Here is a 23324-nt window from a genome sequence, read left to right as displayed (position 1 = left end):
TCCAGAGGTTCTTGGTATATAGGGTTGGTAAGTTTTAGACTCGTTGTTCACCACAACCATTCCCAGACACATGTTGGTCATATCTCGCATGAATATAGTTGAGCAGGCTATATTCATCCTAGATATGATTACATAACTATCTAGGCTTAATCGTCGCGTCCAACTTATCTAAATACTTTTATATGGTTCTTATTACGACACTGTTCTAGTATTTATGCATGTATGTATACTTTTATAAAAATACTTATATTTTTGAAAGTATACTATTATTCAGAGTGTTTTAGCCCCATTGTATTTATAATTGTATATCTTAGATGGTTTGATATACTTAGTTCACTATAAACAATGCTCTGATACCAGTCTGTCACACCCCCAAACCAGAACGACGGAAACATCTGGGGGTGGATGACTTTCATGTACAGTATCATAAAAACTGAATAGTAGCGATCAAAGCATTACAACCATTGTATTGAATATTTAATAATGCTTACATTGTACTCAAGACATTGTTTTCTTGACATCAAATGTGAATAGCAAAAAATGAATAATGTAATGTGGCGACGCCTCATCCTCCAAAAACTCTTTGGTTACCTGTTTACTGATTTCCTGAAAATACAAGTGATTTTGAAAAGTGTCAAAAATTAAGTTAGTGAGTTCATAAGAATTTTGTATGAGAGAAAATCGGTAATGTTTCCTTGTAAAATGATAGAGTGTGCCTTCAGAAAATCCAATATTTTCTTTAAAATGAGTTATAAGTCTTAACCCAAGACTAAAAATGTAGGTAATGTTGTACAGGAAAAAAGTGTTGTGAAGTTTTATCTTTTTATAAAACTACTTGAATGTATGTTAACCCCGTAAACCAAATGTTTTGTTAATACCCCATGTGAGTTATCATAACCATGCTAATGACTAGTTGGCCTGCTACGACGTTCTTCAGGCGTCAGAACTGTTATGACATTTGTCACCCTAGACTGGCCGGTCTAACTATAGCTAACAGCTTAGGTGCGGGGTTGTCAATCCCGTATAGATCTATACACCAGTGCAACGCTCTACCTATAAGAGACTCTGGTTATAATGCAGGACTTGGCCTGTACTCTGGTAGGTACGGTGAAGCCAAATGTCTCACAAAATTGTATCAACCGGTTTACGTGAACTAAAAACCCCTTTTGCTTGTAAATGAAATAATTATACCTTTAAATAATTATATGTCTCTTCCATAATGATAGTGTAGTGTTTTTCACATCCAAACTAGACTAATTATAGTTTATCATGTTTGTTTGTCAAGACTATTTATATAATCATTTATATAAATGCATAGTAGTTATCTTGTTTAGTTTCAAATGTAAGGTCAAACATCATATTTTTGGGTTATAACCCATAAAATGGTAAAACAACTAGAATGTACCCCTTTTTGTTAGAAAATCTATATTTTGGTAAAAAAAAACTTCAAAAACCTTGTAGTTTTGAAATCATAATTTTCCTTATGATTATATAACATAGTTTATATCTTGTTGTTGTTAGTTTTGCATCTCAAAACTATTATATCACAAATAATTGTCCAAAAGCTAGAGATAGTCATATTTCATGCAAATAATGTTTTATATTTAATATAGTGATTAAACATGCAAGTATTTGTATGATAAATCAACTTTTACTTGTATCCCCCCCCCCTCCTAAAACATGAAAATCTGGAAAATATGGGTGTATGAACTCACCTTGAGTGTGGTTGTGGGTTTTTTCAAGAGATGATGTGAATATTTCCAAGCCTAACCACTTGAATGAGGTTGATGAACCCTTTGAAGTTAATATTATCCTAAGAGTTTTAATACGTAATAATGTGTGTAAATAAGATGAAACTAATCATGAAAGTGTGTAAAAACACTAGATTAGCAAGAAAACTTACCAAAACTTCTAAGAATAAACTTGGAGAATTTGATCTTGGAGGATTTGGACTTGCTTCTTTGGGAGAAAATGAAGTAACAGAAGGAAATATGGAAATGGTGGGAGGGTTTGTGGATGATCTCGTCCAAGATAAGGGGGAAGGTGATGGGATATTTGCCTAGTTATTTGTTGGATAATTACATGGATAACTGTTGGGTAATAAGTCTTATGGGAAACTGATGTATCCATCAAGTCACAAAGTCAACACTTCCTTATCCTTTCCCTTCTTTCCGAAGGAAATCCCTTAGCATAACCGAAATCACATGTGATTTCGGTCCTAGGCATGATTATCAAGTATGATTCTGGCCTAGCTATGATTTCGGCCATGGCACCACCCACTAAAGGGTGATTTCGGTTCTAGCTATGATTTCGGCCATGGGTGTAACACCCCGTTTATTTAATAAATAAATTAATTAATTAATGAATGTATTATAGCCCTAAACTACGTAATTATATAGCAATGTGTTGATTTCGAGGGGTTATCTGGCATAATTTACAAGTTGGGGGTTAAAAGTGTAAATTCAGGATTAATGTTGTAAATATTTATGAAGCCAGAGGATGCATGGTAATTATTAGGACTTAATTTGAAGAGATTTTGGAGGCTAAGGGGCTGAATGGCAATATATGGACTGTAGTTGAAAATAATTTCTAGAGGAGGGGTTGTTTGGTAATTATTTGGAAATAATTTCGAGAGGAGGAGCCGTTCGTCGCCGCTGCAACACCGTTGAAGGTCGCCATGGCGACGTCTGCCGTCGAGAACACCGTAGGAGGCCAGAGAAACGCTGAGAAACCGGGCGAAACCCGTTGTACGTCGTTGGGCAGGTCGTGAACCACCGGAAAGGTATGGTAGGTCCTCTGCAACTTACATTTCTCTCTCTCTTCTCGTTCTTCTCCTTGAATGCGACGCCGGGAACCGTTGAAACTGCCATCGGTGGCCCTTGGGCCGTTGTTTTATTCTTTTCCGGTGACACCTGCCACCTAGGCGGTGGTTGTATGGGTGTGTGTTCAAATGAACATGCTGGTTGATGTGCTCGTGGGGCTGGTTGTTCGATCTTCGGCCGGAAATCCACCGACACCACCGTAAGGTGGTGGCAGCCACCCACTGACCGTATTTTACCACCTTTTGCTGCCACAGCCACCGTGAGGAGGGTGGTTGGGTGTTTATGAATTTACTTCTTGGGTTTAATGTGGTATGGAAATCTTTTGGCCAGGAAAACGGGAAGAAACTCATCACCGCCACCTACTGCCGCCGTCATGCCGCTTGTGGTGCTGCTGCCTTCGCCAAATGCCACCAGGTGGGTGGGTGGATCCATTGCAAGAAAGAAAATGTGAGGGTGCGTGTATTTCTGTTGTACAGTGTGGTTTGTTTGGCCGGAAAATCGGTAAAGGCCACAACCACCACCGTGAGGTGGTGGCTGCCACCATCTACCACCACCTGCCGCCACAGCACGGCTCTGTGTGTGTGTTTTTATTAGATTAGTGTGTGAGTGTGTTATTCAGATTGGGTTGTAAACTGTAATCTATGCCAGAATAATAATAGAAAAACTTGAAACCACCACCGTGAGGTGGTGGCTGCCGCCTCCTGCCGCCACCGTGTTGGGTGGCGGTGTGCTTGTTGTGTTTGATTAGTTGGGATGTTTGGACAAAGGGACTAAAACCCGAATGAGCCTAAGGAAACCCCATTGGGCTTAAAGATCTAGTTTTGGGCCTATTGGGCTATGATTGGGTTGGACACCCAAATTAGGGTTTAGAAAACCCTAATATTGTATATTTGAATTTGGACTTATCGGGACCCGCATTTTGGACCATTGGAGTGAAGTGATGACTAAAGCCCAATTTCATTGTATGTTTGGACTTAATGGATTAAGTCCTTAATGGATTAAGTCCATAATGGGTTAAGTAGGAACACTTAACCCTAATCGTCATTTTATGTGAAAAACCCAAATTGGGTTTGGATGCTTGTTGGGCCACTTATTAGACTAAGCTGCGGTGGGCCTTTGTGGGCCAATTAGGAAACCATTTATGGGCTAAGGGAAATTATTGGGCTTCAGGATAATACCCATTAGAAAGGCTTGGGCCCAATTGGGAAAATTAGGCCATAAGTGGGCCATGATTGGGCCTTGAGGATTATTAGCTATTAGGCCATCAGAATGCTAATTGTTTGGACTAAATGGTTGGGCCTTATGGTAAGACCTTATAAAGGTTTGGGCCTAATTTGGAAAATTGGGCCATATGTTGGACTTTGGCCCATTACTTGACTTTTGGGTCTTTGGAGTGTGAGTTGGACCTTCGGCTTGGAACCTAATTATTAATTGGGTATTGTTTGATGTTGACAGTTCGGGAATCTGTCAACCAGCAGCTGGAGTTTTGTTCGCGAGACTTCAGCAGTGTCAGGTGAGTCTTATCACCATACCAATGGGTCTAAGGCACCAAGGCCAGCCCAATTTGTAGTGGTATACTTATTTTGTAGAGTTATGTGGTACACTAGTTGATTTAGTGATATGTGGTATGCCAGTCGATTATATGCTTTATGTTATGCTATGCTATTTTTTATGTGATATTTGCATGAAAGACCATGGGGGAGCCTATGGCACTTGGATGTAAGACCATGTGGGGGAGTCCATGGCTGTCCGGCAGGGAAAGACCATGGGGAGAGCCCATGTCACTTAGGTGTAAGACCATGTGGGGGAGCCCATGGCATTCTTTTGCAGGGATACGTGGTAGATATAGCTTTTGTAGCTAACATGATATGTGGTATAGATAGCTTTTGTAGCTAACATGATATGTGGTAGAGATAGCTTTTATAGCTAATATGATATGTGGTATGCGGTAAAGATAGCTTTTAAAGCTAACATGTTATGTGTTATGTGGATTGTGTGTGGGGTATGCTCTAGGGGACTCACTAAGCTTTGTGCTTACGGTTTACAGTTTTTGGTTTTAGGTTTCATCGATTTGGAAATGAAGGGCTCGGATTGATCGCAGTGCACACACCTATGATTTCCGCAATGATTGATTTTAGGATGAACTCTGATAAATGTTTTACTTAATGATGACTTGAGGTGTTTGAAATAAATGGTATCAATGTTTTAGCTATATTAAAAATAAAATTTTTACCCTTGATTTTTGGGTCGTTACAATGGCACCACCCACTAAAGGGTCATTTCGGTTCTAGTGGTTCTTATCATGTGATTTTGGTTCATCACAACCGAAATCCCAATGTTTTTGGGTCTCAAAACCGAAAAACCTAAAGCAAGGCATAAATTCACGCTTTATGTCATAACTACTTGACTTTTGTTTGACTTAGTTTGCTTTTGTTGGATCTAGAATTGGCAGTTGTCACAAGAACAGGGTTATGGTTTGCCTTGAGGTTGAGGATCGAGGATTGGGCCATCTGTTTTGCAACTGAGGGGGTCTCTGATGAAGCGGCCATGGAAGCTTGAGGAAGAAGATGATGAACAGTAGAGGAAAAATCGTCGGGTGGATTTTGATTGCTTTTTGAAATAGGTACGTAATTATCGAATCGAAAAAATCCTTGTATACCATATAGTAAGTGAGAGAAAACTGGCGGTTAGTTGCTTCGATTACTGAAAAGTCGCCTAAAAAGGCATGAAATACAGCTGTGACGTGCGTCATGCGGCGTCAAATCAGCGTCCGTTCAAATTCATGCGCCCAAATCTTATCCTTAAAGTGTCGTTTCAGTTACGCCTTATCGCAGTTGATTCAGTTAGAAACCTTCGCAATTAGTAGCCATCAATAATCCTGCGAAACTGAAAGTAGTCATCAGTATCACGAACCTGACTTTGGAAAATCACAAGGATCTTTGTGCGAGAGTGTGCCAAAGATAAAGAAATAAATCAACATTATACTAAAGGATTCTAGTGATGTCTATCAAGACATGAAGTAGATGGATCTCGGGCAATGATCTCTTCCTTCGCAGTCAAGAGAGACTTTGAAGTGTCTGTGTGGTTTCCCGTTGAATTACAATCATCTGCTTATTGAGAAACAATGAAAGGCTTCCTTTCATTAAGCTTAAAGGGTGGCTTTATCTTCAACCAAACTACGAAACTTAACATAAGTCTGAACGTTCGGATAAAGTACTTGTCTGACCGGTGTAGCCATAAGAACAAGTATGCTTTGGAATTATTTTAAGTGACTAGGATAAGTATAGAAATCTCAAGAAAAATAAAAATGGATCTATTGTGTAGAAACGTCTTAGGACTAGAATGTCTTATTAAGATCACAAAAAAAGAAAAATAGATTCAAAGGTACTGACCATGAAAGTGGACATTCGTTAATTCCATGGTGAATAAGCTAGAACAGTTAAATCGTTCACCGTCAATTCGTAAATGAGTGTTGGATTTTGGGTTTCACTCAATTCGTGGTAATGACATATTTAAGATCATAAACACAGAATTTGTTTTAACCATAAACCTCAGCGGTAATGTCTGAGAGTCTCAAGGGTTACATTTATGAATGCGAAAGTGATGGAGAAATGGTAAGAGGTGGTTCCAAGAAATATTGTACCTCTGCTATGCAAAAGTGACCAAGCAATTAACTCTTAACTCAAAGTGAGAATAGTAAGGTAGCTCATGACTTATGTGAATAAACAACCTAATTGGGAAGAAAATATTGGTGTTATCAAATCATTAAGGCTTCAACATAGAGTTTTGAGGCTTCGGACTACATGCAACAGCATGCTTCTAGGGACACTTAGCTAGTGCATAGATTAGAAATCTTATACCTGCCCCATCATTCGTGATTGAGATCACCAAGATATTTGCTTTCAAATCTGATCAATTATCTAATATTTTTTGTATTTTTGATTACTTTACAAAAAGAAATAAACAATGAAAATAAAGAAAATATTTTTGTATTTTTGTTTTTCTGAAAAAGAAGTAAAAACAGAACGAAATAAAATATTTTTGTATTTTTCAATATTCTGAAAAAGAAATAAAAATTAATTAAACAAAACAGAATAAAACAATTTTCGATTTTCGATTTTTGAAAAAGAAATAAAAAAACAGAAATAAGTAAGAAGAAAGAAAGAAAATGTACAAAGGATACATGAAGTTCGTAACCAAGAATGAACATTACATTGCGAGTCGCCACAAACATTCGCACCGGTTCGCAGTGTGAACAGTTGACTACGAGTTACTGTGAGCGTTCGCGGATGAACAGTTGTCTGCAAATTGCTACGAACGTTCGCACCTATTCGCAGGTCTATCAAAAATTTTACGACTGTGAAGGTGGTTTCGGAACAGATTCAACCTCATTTATTCCTAAGCCCTGAAGAATGTGATTAAAGGTTTGCTCAGGCAAGGATTTCGTAAACATGTTGGCTAGCTGATCAACAGATCTAACAAAGTGTATCTCGACATTTCCATCTTCCATATGATCTTTGATGAAGTGATACCTCAGTGCGATGTCTTTGGTCTTTGAATGTTGCACTGGGTTCTGACAAATACGAATGGGGCTTTCAGAATCATAATAGAAGGGGATTCGCTTCATATTGATGCCATAGTCACGAAGCTGACTTTGAATCCAGATTACTTGTGAAGTACAAGAGGCAGCGACTATACACTCTGCTTCAGCAGTTGATAGGGAGACGCAAGTTTGCTTTTTAGATTGCCAACTCACGAGTTTGCCATCAAGAAATTGGCATCCTCCCGTTGTACTCTTTCGATCCAATCCGCAACCTCCTAGATCAGCATCTGAAAACGCTTGCACAATGAAACCTGAACTTGAAGGGTACCATATTCCTAGTGAGGATGTTCGTTTGAGATACCTGAAGATATTCTTAACAACGGTCATGTCGGGTTCACGAGGATTCGCTTGAAACCTGGCACAATAGCAGACAGAAAACATGATGTCTGGACGACTAGCAGTCAAATACATCAATGAACCTATCATTTGACGATAGAGTGTCATATCAGCAGCTGGTTTGTCCAGAGCAGATGTTACTTTCGTTCCGAATGCCATTGGAACCTTCACATTCGAATCTCCCACCATTCCAAACTTATAGAGTAAGGTCTTTGTATAAGCCTCCTGATTGATAAAGATACCTTCCTGACTCTATCTTATATTCAAACCAAGGAAAAAGTTAATCGGACCCATGGAGCTCATCTCAAATTCAGTTTCCATCAACTTTCGGAACTCAACAGTTAAGCTGGGATTAGTTGATCCGAAAATGATGTCATCAATGTAAATTTGGACAATATCAAGTGGTCACCATCTTTCTTGCGAAAGAAGGTTGGGTCGACCGATCCTTATTTAAATTTAGCCTGTTTTAAAAAACGAGTAAGAGTTTCGTACCAGGCTCTTGGAGCTTGCTTTAGACCGTAAACTGCTTTGTCCAGAATGTAACAGTGGTTTTGATACTTTTCGTTTATGAACCTTGGTGGTTGTTTCACATATATTGTTTCTTCTAGTTCCCTGTTCAGAAAGGCACACTTGACATCCATCTGATATACTTCAAAGTTCTTGTGTGCTGCGTATGCCAGAAAGATGCGAACAGATTCCAACCTTGCAACTGGTGCGAAGGATTCTTCGTAGTCAATGCCTTCTTCCTGAAAATATCCATTAACAACGAGTCGTGCCTTGTTCCTTATGACATTTCCCTCTTTATCCATCTTCTTACGAAATACCCATTTCAGCCCAACAACAGTTGCATCCTGTGGAGTGGGAATAAGTCTCCAGACCTTGTTTCGTTCAAATTCATTGAGCTCCTCCTGCATAGCTTTCACCCAATCGGAATTATCAAGAGCAATTTGAACATTTTTAGGTTCAGTTTTGGAGATAAACGAACTGAACATGCAATATTCCACTTTAGAGAATAATGCAGTCTGTTTTGCCTTTTGTTGTGCTCTCTTAAGAACTCATGAAGACGATGTTGGATTAATGTCTAAGTCCATAACTATATTTGGTATGTACTTGACCCGACCCGGCATGGTCCATTTGGGTTGCACTTCACCGGTATAATTTATATGGGTAGTCTTTTGAGAATAGTATATTTATGATTTATATTAATATATTATAAGTTCTAATATATTAATATGGAATCATATTATTTAATCAGTATTGATCAAGAATTAATTTAGAATTAATTAAGTGATAAAAAAAACTAATTAAATATGGACTCTTATATATATGGAATGGGCCAAGTTCATTTAGTTTGGGCTAAGCTTTCATGGATGGTCCATGGAGCTTTTAACCCATGGATCCTATGTAAATGAAAGGTCATGGGTATTAGGGTTTACATGGATGTAACCCTAATCCTCCATAATATATAAAGGGGTCATTGGCTCACAAAATTGACACAAGTGTGTGAAAATAAGAGTGGGCCGATTTTAGTGTGCATACATATTCTCTCAAGTTCTTCCAAGGTGTTTTGGTGATTTGTGATTCCATTTGAGGCTTCCACACTATTGGGGCTAAGCTCTTAAAGCTTGAAGACATCAAGCTACATCAAAAGGTATGTCATCTAACTAGAACTTTGTAGTATAGGTGCTTCATAATATGCTAGTTAGGATGAAACCTTGGAATAGTTAATATTTGCATGTATAATAGAGAAAACATAGATCCAAGGTTTATAGGGTTGCATGTACACCATAGGAGTATTAGAATGCTCAAACCCCAACAGTGGTATCAGAGCCATGGGTTGTTTTCTGTTATATTGATGCAATTGTTTTATTTTCAAAGTTGGAAAAAAAAAAGAAAAAAAAACATGACGTTTGTCAAATTTTAAGATAATTACTTGTTTTTGTGAAAAACTAATTATTTGTAAAATTTGAATCATTTGCTATATGAGTTGAATTAGGTCAAATTTAGTAAAAGATAAAATGATATGATTATTTTATTAGTCTTAAAAGTTTGATCTAAAGAGTTTTTTGAAACCTCCATAAGTTATGGATATGAAAAGGTTTTTAAAAAAATTGATTCAAAGTTTTTTATGGAGTTACAAAACTTGGTCTTAATGTTTTAAAGAATTCCATAACTTGTTCTTAAGTTATGGAACATGAAAAGTTTCATCATACAACAAGTATTTAACTCCATAAGTTATGGAATCCAAAAGTTTTCAAGAGTTACAAAACTTTCCCTCAAGTTTTGGAATTTGGAAAAAGTTTTTTTATGATAAAAAAAAAGAATTGAATTCTAAAACTCTTGCGTTCATAACTTAAACAATTAATTAAATGGTTTTAATTTTGAATTTAATAATTGGAATTATGATGTTTTATTGAATAATTCAATTAACTCTTATGGACTTTATTAATAGATAATTAAAGTGTTTAATTAAAAGAGAATTAATAATTCCATAATGACATGGTTTAAATTTAATTAAATTAAGAGTATAGTTTAATTAATAGATTAAACCACCAAGTATTTTAAATGTCTAAAATACACCCTTATACTATTATAATATTAAAAGGTTAATATATTATATATATAAGAGCAAGTCGTCTTACCATTAGTAGGCCTCATTCACGAAGCCGGTCTATAAGGGGGTATAAGGTTACTGCCTATAAAATGGCAGTTTAATGGGTGTCCACTCTCACCCACCGCTTCCTTGACTGGAGGAGGGTCGTTAACCGAACAGGTAGGACAAGGACTATAATTCTCCCTTCATTAAAAGTATTAATGATAAATACTAAGTAACTAAACTTTTTATAAATTCCCAATCTTAGTTACTTAGGAAAATGTGAATAAGGTGCTAATCCATGAAATTACACTTTGCACTTTGTTTAAGCTGTTAGTGGAGCGTGTGTGGTTAACCGACACACTAACCTGGACTTAACAAGGTAGGCAAAGGGTAACTTAATGTTTATCATAGTATCGTTGGAGCGTGTGTGGTTAACCGGCACATCGATTGAGGGGTAAATATTAAGGGTACCAAGTATATTTGCATGGTTACTTCACACCTTGTTTTGTGATCCTCGACATCCCAGTCACAAAACTTAAAGGGCACACTCGAGATTGAAACATGCCATTGAAAAGTTCAATGAATCTCAAAAGAATCTAGGAGTTTCAAAACCAATTAAAACCTAATAATACATTTCGTTTATCTTGGTGGAAATTGGTGAATCGTCATTCACCTACCTTCAAATATTTTATAGCTTGGATTACGGCATCCCTCTTCCAAGTTATAAAATAGTTTGTTGGGTCCTAGCCTTAATATATCATATTGGGTGTTATATTAAGGACTTAAATCAACTTTACGTGAATTTCTCCCATTGTTGATGTCTGGTTTAGACAACAATGATCTTCCCAAACCAAACTTTCCTAATGAATATGACTTCTCGAGTTTGGCTCATGGAAGTCATACTTCTCTTCCTCCACCTCCTCCAATTATTCTCCCTAACCCACAAGTTCAAGGTCACTCAAGCCCTAATGGCAAGCAAGGTCTATGTGTGATCACATCTTAGAGATGAAGTCACATATTGACAAGCCGGGAGAGTTGGGTGTCAAAGTCTTGAGAAAGTTGGATGTTCAATCACTTTCTAAGTCACATAGTGAGTTCCTTTGGGACTACTATGAAACAGACTATGACATGAACCTTAATGATCATATCTATTTGCTTGGTGCTGCTGAATCAGCAATGATTTGGAACGATAGTAAAGCAAATTTGATTAGAAGATCAACTTCCCAAAAACTTTATGGACAGTGACAATGGTGACACTGGAAATCCAGAAAAAGCATTCTCTTCCCAATGGAAAGGGATTGACCATAGTCAACCCGGTTGACCAAATGGTAAACAGAAAGGCTAAGTCTGAGATAGTCCCATTACCAAAGGGTCCATATGTTTATTTTTCTAAAGGAAGGGGCGTTGATTGCAAAGCTGCCAAATTTACCTAAGGATGTTAAAGTCAATAAGTTTGACTCTACATTAGGTAGAGCCCATTATCTAACTCTGTTAAGTTCTATTCTGAGATCCTCATTACATGATGTGACTGGGTCACATGTTGATGTTTTAAGAATCAAAGAATAGAGAGAAATCTTAAAGGAAGTATATGTTGATTCTGATCGCGAAGGTGGATTTCGATCGCATCAGAATTTTGAGCAGTTGCTTAAGAAGTTATGATATATTGCTAAGGAATAGATAACAACAATTTTCCATGTGGATTGTAAGGATAAGTTTTTCCGCAAAGTTTTACAATAAAAGAAAATTGTTTAATTTTATTTATTTGAAGTATCCTTACAATGGCATTTGTGGAAAATTGTTGCTTATATGATTCCACTGACAGCAATATTGGAAAATGGATTTGATTCTTTCATTTGTGGTAGTGTCAAAATTTACCAAATCAGGAAAGTTCCTCATCACCCAAGTTTCAATTGGACCGAAACTTGGAATCATGCAAGTTGAATAGTATGATGAATGAGAACTTTCAAGCATTGGAAAATCAAGACTAATTACTTGTTCACATGGATGTGTGAGTCAAGTGAAGGACTAAAGGGATCGAGTACACATTCTTGTGCATTGGTCATGTCCACCACAAAGCTCGTTAAGACTATTTGATTTACTAAAGTTTAGTAAATATGGTTATACTTACAAGTTTAAGTATAATTCTGAAACATTGGAAAAGTCTCAATGTATGGCAGAACGAATGGGAAGAATCAAATTAGGCAGAAAGATAAAAGTTTCTCAAATATGAAAATATGGGAGAGTACTTTAGTATCATGTTTGTGATCATCTTAATGATTTAGAAATCATATCACAATTAGTCCTCTAAAGGTCATCTTAGTGCATTATTATGACTAAGAAGAGGAGTCATGAATTGTTGAAATGGTTAGATCAGGAAGATGAGTCATACTTCGTTCCAAAACAATTCTTAGAGTCATACTCCAAGATTGTAACTTGAGTAACATATCTTAAAGAAAGGTTTAAAACACTTGTCAAATGTAAGAGTAAAAGTGTCCTACTCTTGTACATTTGAAATTGGTAAGTTGTGATGTTTTGGATAAAACAAAGACCAACTAAGGCCAATTGTGTGAAGTGTTTGTCTTGATAAAGAATCCGCACTATCTCTTGAATATTTGGCAAGATAGTCTTATATGTCAAGAGGATAGTGGGAGTCTTAAAGATCCTAAAAAGAATTTCAAGAACTAATCAAGAATAAAACCTGAGGTTCTTCACTAGCACACGACTTGAGGTTTATAACCTATCGTGTTGACATATTTTGTGCCCATTCCAGTTAAAGTTGGCTTTGCATAGGAGTTCTGAAAGTTCTCAATTGGTTGCATAACAACTTGGAAGCAATGGCAGGCCCTGTACTGCCAGGTGGTAAGAAGTTAAGATTGCATAAGTTCAGTCCATATGAGTTTGGATTTGTCATTATCCTTGTCTTGTGACTATGGTTTTGACGATTCACATGGATAAGAACACATACACCATAAAATCTAAGGGTCATAAGGTTTCTCTCCGATTCATGAAAATGATGGTGAGGAAACACTTCCACCAAGTAGATTTGAAGCAGATGGCAAAAGGTCTAAACAATTGAGACTATGATTACGGCATCCCTTTTAATAGTTCTGAAATTGTTTAGACACACATGCTTGCTATCTAAGGAAAGGTGTATGATTTTGATAAAGTTTTATCAAAGCATCTCGTATCAGAAATCTGAACTTTGGTAAGAATGTCAATAAAGTATTGATTTCTAGAAGTCCAGCTGATTTCTGAGTACATGTCAAAGCTAGTGGGAGCATAAGTATTATGCTAATAATCAGCATGTTAGTGGGAGCATGATAATTATTGTTAATGTTGCAAGTTAGCAATGTTAATTATAGAAAACAAAAGTTTCAATTCATGAGGCTGCAGGGATTGAAAAAGTTGTTTTGCTATAATTAAGGGAGAGGATATACTTCATTTCAGTTCTAAAGGCTTAGATTGAGACCTTAATCATCCTTAGTCAAGAATATATATATGAATCTCATGTTGGATTGGTTCAACTTAAGGAAATTCTATATATTGCGTTCTCAAAATTCGATTATGATTACGGCATCCCTCTTCATAGTCAAATTTTGAAAACATGGAAAATAAAAATATTGTAGCAAAAGACTGGTCTAGAATCATGTCTTTATGTGAGACATCATGAATCGTGTACCATTTTCTTTGGGTACAGGATCGATTGCATGTGCTATAATATTTGTCATTTCTAATTTTTTCCAAATGCCCAGAGGCATTAAGAAGGGAAAAGGTCTAGAATTGGATATGACTAAAATGATTAAGCAATTGTCGAGGACTATCTGAGGTTTACCAAAGATTGGTTGCTCAGGGACAGTTGGAAGTATAGTGCTAATTTTGGAAGGACCATATTGACATATTCTGAAAAGAGGCATCTCTTATTCAGAAGTGATAGTCAAAATGAGAATATGGAGTTGTCTCCATAGGTGGAAGTTATTTGTGTAAGATTAGAAAACTTAATGCAAGAAGCATGTCGAAAGCAATGTACTTTGAATATGAGACTTAGTTTCCATGGAGTTGATCTCCATTGGAATACCTTATAATGACTGTTGACAAGTCTTTGTGACTTTGTACATATTCATTACAGGAGGGTCAGTGCATATAAGTTTAAAATCTAAACAGATTTCGATAAATGATAGGAATTTGAAATTCTCACATTTTTCGATAAGGATTTGGGAGTGTGAAATTAGAATCATTGAAATTATGTTCAATTGGTTTATTTCACAAAGTAAGGATCATAGACAAACATAGAGTGCATACTTGGTGTATGGCAAAGCTATTGTTTAAGAAAAACATAGTGTACATGCTTGGAGCATGGGACAACTATTGTTTTTAATTCAAGTATAAAGTTGATAAAACCGAAACAATGAATAATGAGTAATCAGTATGGTGATAAATAAAAGTGTTTATTTATATTCATAGGGTTTGATAACATATTTGATTCATTTATTCTTGTGTTTCACTTTGCATGTTTTGACTTCCAGAATAACTAAGTCGCTCTTCCTGAATGATTAAGTTATTCAAACCATCCACAGTCGGTCATATGTTGGAAGTAGATATGAATCAAGACTGTCATGGGTTAGTTTGTAGAGGTCCAAGTTGATGGACAAAGTGGTGCTACAACACTTATGAGTGCTCATAAGTTCTGAGTATTGGATTCAACCCACGCTCATTTGAATCACTTCATGGATTTTATCACGAGTGATCATGAGACGATAATATCTTATATTCTTAAAACCTAGAGATATGAGTTGTTACTATGAGTTGGTTATACATTGATTGCACGAAAACGCATTGGTAACTCGATGTTATAAAACGTGCCTTTGTGTATGATTCAACAAGTAGTAGAACAAGCCATATGAGTCGAAGTTTATCCATTCCTTTTACCTTCGGGATAAAAGCGATATCTGTGGGCCCCTCGATGATTTAGCGATGACACATGTGAGTGCTTGGCCAAGCCAGGACTGATTTGATTTGTTCAATCAGTCAGTCATCATAAATCGAAAATCGGGAAACAACAAATGGACATAGAGAATGATTATAATCCATGTCTCAGTCCATATGATATCTAGAATGGAGGAATATATGATCCCTTATCTAATGGACAAGTCATTGACAAGGTCAGAGTTCGACAGCGGCTTTAAGAGCTACGATTGCCAGTTAGGTTTTGAAGTCATACTTAATAATAGTTTTAGACTTATCCAAGTGGGAGACTGTTGGATTAATGTCTAAGTCCATAACTATATTTGGTATGTACTTGACCCGACCCGGCATGGTCCATTTGGGTTGCACTTCACCGGTACAATTTATGTGGATAGTCTTTTGAGAATAGTATATTTATGATTTATATTAATATATTATAAGTTCTAATATATTAATATGGAATCATATTATTTAATTAGTATTGATCAAGAATTAATTTAGAATTAATTAAGTGATCAAAAAGAACTAATTAAATATGGACTCTTATATATATGGAATGGGCCAAGTTCATTTAGGTTGGGCTAAGCTTTTATGGATGGTCTATGGAGCTTTTAACCCATGGATCCTATGTAAATGAAAGGTCATGGGTATTAGGGTTTACATGGATGTAACCCTAATCCTCCATAATATATAAAGGGGTCCTTGGCTCACAAAATTGACACAAGTGTGTGAAAATAAGAGTGGGCCGATTTTAGTGTGCATACATATTCTCTCAAGTTATTCCAAGGTGTTTTGGTGATTTGTGATTCCATTTGAGGCTTCCACACTATTGGGGCTAAGCTCTTAAAGCTTGAAGACATCAAGCTACATCAAAAGGTATGTCATCTAACTAGAACTTTGTAGTATAGGTGCTTCATAATATGCTAGTTAGGATGAAACCTTGGAATAGTTAATATTTGCATGTATAATAGAGAAAACATAGATCCAAGGTTTATAGGGTTGCATGTATACCATAGGAGTGTTAGAATGCTCAAAACCCAACAGACGAATCTCCTATGACTTGATTTTTTGGATGATCTCTGGTCCATTTGGTCAATGGAGGGAAATTTGGATCATATGTTTGATCCAATTCAGCATTCACTTCTTCAAACTCAGACTGAACATCTGAATCATCATTCGTATTTTCATTCTCCCCCTCGAATGATGTATATTCTGTTGGGTTTTGAGCATTCTAACACTTCCTAAGTGTACATGCAACCCTATTAAACCTTGGATCTATGTTTGTCTAAGATACATGCAAAATATTATTTTCCAAGGTTTATAACCTATCTAGCATGGCATGGGGTACTTTTAACCATAAAAGAACTAGATGAATTACATACCTTTTGTTGATTGTTAATTCCTTGGAGTTTGAGAGCCAAACACCAATAATGTGAATGCCTCAAATGGAAATCACAAATCACCACAAACTTGGAAAATGTATGAGAGAGTATACTAACTCTTGATTTTGGCCACCACACTTACACACACACTAGTGTTTTTTCATGCAACATAAGCTTGTTTATATAGTGTACATGGTTAGGGTGAAACCCTAATAACCCATGTCTTTTCCTCTTCCAAGGATCCATGGGTAAAAGCTCCATGGATCATCCATGGACTTCCATATAAGCTTAGCCCATTCCCAAATGAGTATTAGCCCACACTATATAAATATAATAGCCCATGATTTAATTAGTCTTCCTTTTAATCACTAAATTAATTCATAATTAATTCAAGATTAAAACTAATTAAGTAACATGACTTTATATTAATATATTATAACTTATAATATATTAATAAATCGTAAGTATACAACTCTCATAAAATTATCCATAACTAGTTTGGGTGAAGTGCAACCCAAATGGACCATGCCGGGTCGGGTCAAGTATATACCAAATAAGTTATTGACTTAGACATCTTATCCAACAGACTCCCACTTGGATAAGTCTAATAACTGTATTTGCCTATATTACTTCAGGAACCAACCGACAATCGTAGCTCTCGAAAACTCTTGTGAACTATGAAACGCCATTTTAGATAAGTGATCATATAATCCTCTGCTCTCATGATATCAGCCGAACAAATACATGGAACAATGTCTTACTTATTGTCTAGCAGTTGTTTCTCGATTTCCGATTTGTTTGATATAGAACTTAACTGAACACATCAATTTAGTTCTGACCGGGCCCGGTACATGGGTCAACACAAAATCATCGAGGGGCCCAGATATCGCTTCTATTTCTAGAAGGAACAGATAAACTTCGACTCATATGCTTGTTCTACTACTTATTGAATTGCACACAAAGGCACGTTTTATAACATCAAGTTACTGATGCGTTTACGTGCAATCAATGCACAACCAACTCATAGGTAATAACTCATATCTCTAGGTTTGAAGACTTATATGATATTACCGTCTCACGATCACTCGAGATAAATTCCATGAAGTGATACAAGTGAGCGTGGGTTTATTCCAATACTCATAACTTATGAGTACTCATGAATGTTGTAGCAACCATTGCTATGGCTAAACACCTTTAGTCATCTACAATCCCAATTTATGACAGTCTTGATTCATACCTACTTCCGACATATGACCGACTGTGGAGAGTTTGAATAAATTAATTATTCTGGAAGTCAAAACATGCAAAACTGAAACAATAGTAAATAATTGACAATGATAGCAACACTTTACTCATAAATAAATCACAAATTTTATTCATCATCAAACGTCGATTACATTTTACAAGTTTCAGAAAAGGCTATCTAATCTGTAAAACTAATATCGTCCCTTAGCCCGATGCGCCTCGCATGCTACAAATGCTTCACCCTCGTCAGTCCCTTCGTAAGGGGATCCGCAGGGTTCTCATCTGACGATACCCTCTTTGCCACGAGGAGTCCCTCTTCTATCTTGTGTCTTATGAAGTGATATTTTCTGTCAATGTGTCGGGATCTGCCATGATCTCTTGGTTCCTTGGCTAAGGCAACCGCACTATTGTTGTCACAGAAAATCTCCATAGGCTCCTTAATAGCTGGTACAACTCCAAGGTCTCCGATGAAGTTCCTCAACCATATCGCCTCCTTTGCCGCTTCACTCGCTGCTATGTACTCTGATTCACAAGTCGAATCAGCTACAGTCTCCTGTTTGGAACTCTTCCAAGTGATTGCCCCTCCGTTTAAGGTAAAGACCCAGCCCGACTGAGAGCGGAAGTTATCTCTATCAGTCTGAAAGCTAGCATCACTATACCCTACTACTCTCAAGTCATCACTCCCACCAAGGGTAAGGATCCAATCCTTAGTCCTCCGCAGGTACTTGAGAATATTCTTTACCGCAGTCCAATGAGCCTTGCCAGGGTTCCCCTGATATCTGCTGACCATGCTCAAAGCGAAGGCCACATCAGGACGGGTACAAGTCATAGCATACATGATCGAACCAACAGCGGAAGCATAAGGTAATCGACTCATCTTAGCTATCTCATCTTCTGTACTCGGGCTCTGAGCCTTGCTCAGTTTGGCATTGCTGTGGATCGGTAATTCTCCTTTCTTGGAATTCTGCATGTTGAACCTTTTCAACACCTTATCCAAGTAGATACTCTGACTAAGTCCAATTAGTCTTTTACTCCTTTCTCTTAATATCCTTATCCCTAGGATATAGGTAGCTTCTCCAAGGTCCTTCATAGCAAAGCACTTCCCAAGCCAGGACTTAACCTCCTGCAAGGTTGGGATGTCATTTCCTATAAGTAGTATGTCATCCACATACAGTACCAAAAAGCTAACTATACTCCCACTAGCTCTGACATACACGTAGGACTCATCTTCACTTCTTGAGAAACCAAATTCTTTGACCTTCTCATCGAAACAAAGATTCCAACTTCGAGATGCTTGTTTCAATCCATAAATGGATTTCTCAAGCTTGCACACTCTATTGGGGTACTCTACACTGACCAAACCTTCTGGCTGATTCATGTAAACATCCTCAGCCACCTTTCCGTTAAGGAAAGCGGTTTTGACATCCATTTGCCATATTTCATAATCATGAAATGAAGCAATGGCTAGCATAACCCTAATAGACTTAATCTTTGCTACTGGTGAAAAGGTTTCATCATAATCAATACCCTGAGTCTGAGTAAACCCCTTCGCAACCAGTCGAGCCTTATAAGTGTGCACCTTCCCATCCATGTCGGTCTTCTTCTTGAAGATCCATTTGCACCCGACTGTCTTACGGCCTGGTACATTGTCAACCAAGTTCCAAACTTGATTGTCATACATGGACTGTATCTCGCTGTCCATAGCCTCCTTCCATTTAGCAGACTCTGGGCCTGCCATGGCTTCCTTAACACTGTTAGGTTCATCCAGATTTACCAGTGTACTGTCACTGATAAATGTATCACCTTCCGTAGTAATATGAAATCCATAATAAAACTCAGGTGTGTTCCTAACCCTTGTGGAACGCCTCGGAAGTATAGACTCGTCAGCTGGATCAACAGGAATTTCCTCCTCAAGTTGATTGCTAGTGTCTGAGGTTCCTTCACCAATTGAGTCTTAAATTTCTTCAAGGTCAATTTGCCTCCCACTGTCTCCTTGGTTTATAAATTCTCTCTCTCGAAAGACCCCTATCCTAGCCACAAAGACCACATTCTCACTGGGTCTGTAGAAGAGGTAACCAAAGGATTTTTGTGGGTAGCCGATGAAAATACACCTTTCACTTCGAGGTTCGAGCTTGTCATGAGTTTCGCGCCTCACGAAAGCCTCGCAACCCCAAATCTTGATATGGTCCAAATTGGGAACTTTCCCAGTCCACATCTCATGAGGTGTTTTGGCAACCTTCTTTGTAGGGACTAGATTAAGGATGTGGGCTGCAGTCTCTAAGGCATACCCCCAAAAAGAGATTGGTAGCGAAGCTCGACTCATCATAGAGCAAACCATGTCCAACAAAGTTCGATTGCGCCTCTCAGCTACACCATTCAGCTGTGGTGTCCTGGGAGGTGTGAATTGTGAGACAATCCCACACTCCTTAAGATAGTCGAGGAACTCAGTACTAAGATACTCACCACCTCGATCAGATCGAAGCATCTTAATGTTCCTGCCCAATTGATTTTCTACTTCCTGTTTAAACTCTTTAAACCTTTCAAAAGTTTCTGACTTATGTTTGATTAAGTAGACATAACCATATCTACTAAAATCATCAATAAAAGTCACATAATAGCGATTAGCATCCCTTGTGGCGGTTTTGAATGGTCCACATACATCAATATGTATAAGGTCCAACAAACCCTCACCCCTTGCACAAGTACCAGTGAAGGGTGATTTTGTCATTTTTCCAAGTAGACAAGACTCACAACTATCATCCGACTTGAGGTCGAACGACTCCAAGACTCCATCCTTTTGGAGCTGGCCTATGCGTTTCTTGCTTACATGTCCAAGACGACAATGCCACAAAGATGCTTTATCCAAGCTAGTAGAAGAATCAATACATAATACATTATTTCCTAAATTATCTACAACCGATACAGCTTCATACACACCATCACAAGGTAATGCTTTAAAATAAAGATCATTATTAAAGAAAGCATTAATACTACCAACTTCATTATCAAAAGAAAAGGTAAAACCTTGTTTGTACAAAGCATGAAAGGAAATAATATTCCTCGCCATTTAAGACGAGTACACACATTTATTCAAATCTAACTTTAACCCACTATCTAGCAACAAAGTATAAACTCCAATCTTGGTAACAGGTGCAACCTTCTTGTTCCCCATGATTAAGTTTATCTTTCCGTGCTCCACATCCTCACTTCTTCATAGGCCCTGCAAGTCACAACAGATGTGAATACCACAACCTGTATCAAGAACCCAAGAATTAGAATATGGTGAGTTATTAGACAATATTGTGTAAATACCTGCATGGGATGGTTTCACTTTCCCATCCTTGACATCCTGCAAGTACTTTGGGCAGTTTCGCTTCCAGTGCCCCTTATTTTGATAGTAGAAGCATTCAGCATCCTTAGGGATGGCAGAAGGAGTGATAGAACCACCTTTGGTTCCAGATGAGGAGCCTTCAAGGGACTTTCCCTTGGTACCCTTCGAAGGGTGCTTCCTCTTCTTCCCTTTGCCTTGCCCGATAGCCAAAACAGGGGTAGTAGTAGGAGTAGGAGTAGCAACCGACTTACTCTTAAGACCACTTTCGGCAGTCTTCAGAAGTCCTTGAAGCTTACTGAGTGTGACTTCCTCCTTGTTCATGTGGTATGTCATATGAAATTGATCATAACACGATGGCAAGGAGTGCAAAATGATATCAATTGCCAACTCCTCAGGGAAGTTCACATTCAGTTTCATTAGACGGTCCACATACCTTTGCATTTTCTGCATGTGGCTTGTGATTGGTTCGCTATCCTTCATACGGGTAGTGATCATGGAGGAGATTATTTCATACCGCTCTTGACGAGCACTCTGATGGTACCTTTCCATCAGATCCTGATGCATCTCAAAAGGGTAATAGTCCTCATAGGACTTTTGGAGTTCAGCTGTCATGGTGGCCATCATGATGCATGCCACCTTGGTGGCATCTCTTTCATGTGCTTGATACTCAGCGACCTCCTCAGGAGTAGCAGTGGACTCATCAAGCTCCTTTAGCTCCTTATCGAGGACATATTCCTTGTCCTCGTAACGAGTAACCATCCTGATGTTCCAGATCCAATCCATGAAGTTGGAACCATCAAAGATGACCCTCCCACAAAGGTTCATGAGGGAAAAGGAGCCAGTAGGGTTAGAGCCCGAAGCTTTGTTGTTGGAAGACATCTGAAAAGAAGAAAACAACTTTAGATTAGATATATCGAATCCTTAATAATACACCCAAATGTAATATTAAGGCTAGGATCCAACACAATATATTATAACTTAGAAGAGGGATGCCGTAATCTAAGCTATAATATATTTGAAGGTAGGTGAATGACGATTCACCAATTTCCACCATGAAAACGAAATGAATTATTAGGTTTAATTGGTTTTTGAAATTCCTAGATTCCTTTGAGATTCATTGAACTTTTCAATGGCATGTTTCAATCTCGATTGTGCCCTTCAAGTTTTGTGACTGGGATGCCGAGGATCACAAAACAAGGTGTGAATAACCATGCAAATTCACTTGGTACCCTTAATATTATCACCTAATCAATGTGCCGGTTAACTACACACGCTCCACCGATCTATGATAAACATTAAGTCACCCTTCGTGATCCTTACTAGTCCAAGTTAGTGTGCCGGTTAACCACACACGCTCCACCAACGACTTGGTAAGGTACAAAGTGTGAATTTCATGGGTTAGCACCATATTCACATTTTCCTAAAGTAACTAAGATTGGGAATTTATAAAAGGTTTAGTTACTTTATAATATTCATCATACTTTTAATGAGAATTTATAAGTCCTTGTCCTACCCGTTCGGCTAACGACCCTCCACCAGTCAAGCAAGCGGTGGGTGAGAATGGACACCCATTAAGTTGCCATTTTATAGGCAATAACCTTATACCCACCTTATAGACTGGCTTCGTGAATGAGGCGTACTAGCGGTAAGACGACTTTGATCTTATACATATATATAATAATTAACCATTAATGTTATAAATAGTATAAGGGTTGAATTTTAACTTTTAAAACTCTAAGGGTTTGGAATTAAAGTATATTAAAGTGTGTGTAACTTTACAAATTCCAAAACTTGAGGACAAGTTTTGAAACTATTCAAAACTTTTCATTTCATAACTTATGAATTAAAGGTTCATAAAAATGAAGACTCTTCATTTCAATGTAACTTATGTGTTTTAAGTGTGTGTTTAAAAGAAGTGACCTTTGGATATCCATAACTTGAGGACAAATTATGGACTCCATTAAAACACATAAATGATCAAGAATTAATCCTAAACAATTCAGCAAATAATTCCTATCATCTTCTAAATTCATAAGAACATGAACAT

This window comes from Lactuca virosa, chromosome 6 (genome assembly GCF_052849685.1).
Source record: "Lactuca virosa cultivar CGN04683 chromosome 6, Lactuca_virosa_CGN04683_v6, whole genome shotgun sequence".
NCBI lineage: Eukaryota > Viridiplantae > Streptophyta > Magnoliopsida > Asterales > Asteraceae > Lactuca > Lactuca virosa.
The sequence above is the reverse complement of the archived record's forward strand: the minus strand, read 5'-3'. Positions refer to the sequence as shown.